General features: G+C 38.9%; 1 pseudogene; it reads right to left on the bottom strand.

The window, feature by feature from the left end:
* Nucleotides 1-3347: 3347 nt before the first annotated feature.
* LOC115873746 lies at nt 3348-4807 on the bottom strand (annotated as a pseudogene).
* Between the last annotated feature and the right edge of the window lie 732 nt (nt 4808-5539).

Below are 5539 nucleotides of genomic sequence, written 5' to 3' on the forward strand. Positions count from 1 at the left end.
GGGCAATGAATGTACAAATGTGCTTTACACAATTGATGTGTGTATGGATTGTGATAAGAGTTGTATGAGCCCCTAATAAAATGATTAAAATAAAATAAAATACCCCCCCCAAAAAAAAAGTCTTTCTTTCTATACATACAGAACCATCTGTAGAGAACACAGACTAGAACAACACCCAGAGGAAGCTCCCCTTTTGTCTCAAGTCATTCATCCGAGTGGTAAAACTTACCCACATTGTGGAAGATAATCTGCTTTTCTTCAGGCCAGCAGGTATAACCACATGTAACTATGTCACAACTAGAAGACTGTTTTGACTAAAACACTGGACAACAGAGGCCACTCTAAATGTGCAAGTTTTATCATCACAGAATGTAAGAGCTTGATGATAAGCATCATAATAGCAAAATTTAAAAAAATAAGTTCTGTAATGGAAAATTAGTTGGGCTTTCTGAAATTCAGTGTAAATTTAATTTCACCAGATGCTAGAATTCAGCAAATATTTTTGTGGTGCTGCCCATATTATATTATGGGAAGATTCATTGCCAGTTTCTTCACGAAAGCACAGTTCAAACCCAGCAGCTAGCCGCTCCATGGTAGAAAATCCCCCACAGATTTGCTTCCATAATGAAGGCAGCCTAGCAAAAGGCCGCGAGGGCCACTGTGAGTCACAACCACCTTGAAGAAACAACAGGAAGAAAAGGCGAACCCTGCGATCCATAGCATCACGATGCACTCGAGTGGAGGCAAGGCAAGAAATGCAAACCATTACTTAGTACACTAGAAGGAACATGCTCACCAGATCTTGAATTGAAGGAACTCATGAAAAATTTAAGGCTCAAATTGAAATAGTGAAAAATTCTGTGGGGACAAAATATCAAATGATGGAGGAAGCATCACAAGAAATTGGAAAAAAATACACAGAATCTCTGTACTAAAGAGAACTAGTCAACATTCAGAATTTTAAGAGACAGTATAAGAGCAAGAACCAGTGGTACTGAAAAAAGCTTAACTGAAGGCATTAGTCAAAAACAAGGCCTTAGAAACTGATGTAATACCAACTGAAGTGTTTCAACAAGCTGATGGAGCACTTGAAGCACTCACTCATCTATCTCAGAAAATGTAGGAGACAGATACTTGGCCAACTGACGGGAAGCAATACATATTTGTACCCATTCTAAAGAAAATCGACCTAATAGAATACTCAAAATAGATACACTATCACGAATATGTGCAGGTGCAATTTTGGGAAGATCGTCCATTACCTGTTGTAACAGTACACTGACAGGGAGATGCCAGAGGTTTAGAATGGATTCAGAAGATTTGGAACCAGGGATTATCACTGCTGATGCCTAATGTACCTTAGCTAAAAGCATGGAATACCAGAAATTGTATTTTATTGACTATTCTAAGACATTTAAGTGTGTAAACCATAACAAACTATGGATATCTTTGAGAAGCAGGATCTCAGAACACACCAGCATTCTCATGTGGAACCAGTTCATGGTTGCAGAGGCAGTTGGGTGAACAAACTATGGCATAATGAAAGGTTCATACTCACCATACATATTCAATCTGTATGCTGAGCAATAATCAGAGAGGCTGGCATATATGAAGAATGAAACACCAGGACTTGGGGAAGGCTTATTAACAACCTGTAATATGCAGATGACACAGCCTTGCATGCAGACAGTGAGAAGGACTTGTGGCACTTCAGTATAGGGTACAACTCAATATGAAGAAAACCCAAATCCTCACAACTGGATGACAAGTAACATCATGATAAGCAGAGGAAAGATTGAAGTTATCAAATACTTCATCTTGCTTGGATACACAATCAACGCTGATGGAGCAGCAGCCAAGAGATCAAACAATGCATCATATTGAAGACATTTTTTGCACTAGATCCATTCAAAGTGTTGAAAAGCAAAGATGTTACTTTGAGGACTAAGGTATAAATTACCTAAGCCATATTTTCAGTTGCTACATAGACATGTGAAAGTTGGACATGGAATAAGGAAAAACCAAGAAGAATTGATGCATTTGAATTATGGTGCTGGCAAAGAACACTGGAAGTCCTGTGGACTACCAAAACAACAAGTCAATCTGTCTTATTGGAAGAAGAATGTCCAGAGTGCTCTTTAGAGACAAGACTGATAAAATTTCGTTTTAGGTTCTTTGAACAGGTTGTCAGGGGGAACCATTCCTGGAAAATGGCACCATGCTTGGTAAAGGAGTGGGGCGGTGAACAAGAGGGGGACCTTGGACAATAAGGATTAACATAATGGCTGTATTGATGGGCTCAAACAGAAGAACAATTGGGAAGTTGGCACAGGACCAGACAATGTTTGCTTCTGACAGTGAACAGAACAAAACAGAAGCACCAGAAAGTCATATACTCTTTCCTGGAAGTTTAAAACATAAATTTGGCAAGAGCTATTAGGGTTTCTATTGGTCAGATCCAACTCAGCAGTACCTAACAACAACATCATCAACAAAAACAATAAGAATAACAGTGAGTAAATTGGGGGGAAATGAAGGCTATTGAGAAAGTGAGTTAGGGAAGGCCCAGGAAAGTTCCTATTGAACTGAACCATGAAAATAATGCAACTAAAAAAGGATGGACAATTTGGTTAACTATATGCAGTTTGGCTGAAACGAAGAATATGGGTGGGAAGTAGCACTGAACTTCTCTTTTCTACCATCATAGAAGCACTGCATGTAAATGCCTAGCTAGAATATTGGTCCAAAAGACTGGTTGTTTTTCTTCCCTAAACCAGGTCTAATAACATCATGATAAACAGAGAAAACGATTGAACAGCCAAGGATTTCATCCACAATCAATGTTCATGGTAGCAGCAAAAAAAAAAAAAAAAATCAAACACATCGCATTGGCTAAATCTTCTGCATAAGACCTCTTAAAGTTTTGAAGAGCAAGGATGTTCTTTTGAGGACTGACCCAGGCCAAGGTATTTTAAATCACTTCATATACATATAAAAGTTGGACATGGAACAAGGATGATAGAATGTATGTAACTGAATTATGGTACTGGAGAAGAATATCTTGAAAGAACAATACCATAGACTATATAAAGAACAAAGAAATCTGTCCTTGAAGAAGTATTTCCAGAATTTTTCTTAGAAACTAGGATGGCAAGATTTAATCTTACCTACGTCAGATGTGTTATCAGGAAAGGTCATTACCTGGAATCATCATTCTTAGTAAATTAGAAGGGCAATGTATACAAGGAAAAACCTCTAGTTAAAATCTTCTAACTTCATTTTCCATGAATTTTTTGAAGCTCCCTCATTTAACAATCTACTTTTCAAATGAGGGAACAGAGACTCAGTCAAGTCGAGCAATTGGCCCAAGAATACATGTCTCGAATATGGATGAGTGGAATAAGAATCCAAGCACACTGCTCCAGAACCTGTCCTCTTAATATTGACAAATGTATTATGAAATGTGAAAGAGAGATTTTATACTCGCTCAAAGGCAGAACTTGGAGGATGCGTCCACCATCACTTCCTCTGGACTCAAAACGGCTGCTGACCTGAGGAGTTGAAGTTGGCTGCAGCAGGTCAACTTTAATTAGTAAGTGTGGCTTTTTTCCACTTCTTGGATGTCAGAGCTCCCTTCAGGGCTTCTGTGTAAAAATGTACTACATCTATGACAAGTTTGCCACTTTCTGCCTGCTGCGACCCAGGAACACTGACTCCTGAGAGATGATGTGCTTGTGCAGACACAGTGGGGTTGACAGTCTTTCTATCCTGTTGTATTCACGGCTTTTCCTCAGACCCCTGTCAATCAACCCAAGAACTATGAGGCCTTCATCTTCTTGTCAGGGATCCTTGCGTTCCAGAGGCCCTCTCTCAAACTTGGTGATCCTGGAAGCTGTGCTGCATCATCAAGTTGAGATCTTCCTGAAAGGCCAGGAATACTCTCTGCTCTCATGAGATAATCCTCGGTTCTCTTGTCACTTCTCCACGGTCAGACGTCACTCTCCTTGGACATCTTCTAGGATTATATCAAGTTCCTTCCTGTAAAATATCAGAAGTAGCTTTCCTCTTATTCCTTTTTTAAAAACCAGCTGTACTAATTCTCCTAATAATAGCTCTTGCCAAATTTATGTTTTAAACTTCCAGGAAAGAGTATATGACTTTCTGGTGCTTCTGTTTTGTTCTGTTCACTGTCAGAAGCGACAGCTCCTGGGGCTGAAGAATCAGAAGACAGGTTGAGACCAAAAGTTCTAAGGGGAGGATTTAGATTGGAAGCCATTCCATCATACCACTCAGAAAGAGAGTCCGCATTACCTATATCAAGGGTCTCAAGGAGGGGATAGAAATAAACTTCACCAGGACCAATCAGTTCAGAACCATTATTAGTTCTTCACTCTTGAAAAAAAATCTTCAAATTACTTACTCTTATAAAGAACAAAAAAATTTGCAGAGAACTGAAGCAGATCTTAAGCACACTGTCTTCTCTCTCCAATAAGTTTCCACAAAGCATCCAAACACTATACCTTTAGCAAATGAGGAAACAATTCTGAATGTAGAATTATTTTTTGTTAATTTGCCACAGTTCTTTGTGTAGTTTCTTACAGTCACTGTATCACTCCCCTAAATTTTCTTCTCCCCCTCCTCTACATGTCTTGATGAAACAATGTAGGCAGTGATTTCATACACCAGGTAACCCCTTCGTGTCACGGGGACTCAGTGACAGTGCCCGATCCACACTTTTAGTTCATTCTCCTGTCACTGCTGCCTCCATTGCCCACCAAGGCCCATCAGGGAAGCCTGGAGCCACCATGGTGCCGACTCCCCCAAAGCTGAAAAGAGACAAATCAAGGACTATGTTGTTGGTCTTACAAATTCTATTATGTGAACTCCAGTGTCATTTCTATAACCAAGGTCATATTTTCCAACTACCAATTCATCTTATTCTAACTTTCAAATTCTCATCACTAGCAATTATTAATGGATCTGGATTGCTTGTTGATCAATTTGGAACTGCTGAAGTTGGAAAAATCTTTGATTTCTTCATGTTTGATACTAGTAATTCATGTGTAAATTTGAATAATAGTTGCATTATTTGGATATGACCTTATTATTGACAGTTTTGTAATTTAGGATAGATATTTTGTTCAACACCATTACTCTTAAATTTGTTATTTCCTCCATAGTCGACCATATGAGTGTCTGGTTTTAAATGATCTATATAGTTTTCTAAGAAGCCATGAAAACTTCTTAGAGCCATACATCTTGAAGGGCTGAGTCAATGGACCTGGAGTATCAGGATTATTTTGTTGGGGACACAAGGGCCAATTGGTATAATGGAGTTCACAAAGACAAGTTTCTCATTTTACTTCACTGAGTAGCAACCGAGGTCTTAAAAGTTTCCAAGAAGCCATTGAACATGCAACTATTAAGTCTTTTCCTCCCAGAGGAAAGATGTGTGATGGAAATCCAAAGACATATGGAAACAATCAGTCTAATGAACTAATAGACCATACAAAAATCACTCTCTACAATCTTGAGACCA

This window comes from Echinops telfairi, unplaced genomic scaffold, assembly GCF_000313985.2.
Source record: "Echinops telfairi isolate 266 unplaced genomic scaffold, ASM31398v2 ScPeMD7_7469;HRSCAF=8507_1, whole genome shotgun sequence".
NCBI classification, from domain to species: domain Eukaryota; kingdom Metazoa; phylum Chordata; class Mammalia; order Afrosoricida; family Tenrecidae; genus Echinops; species Echinops telfairi.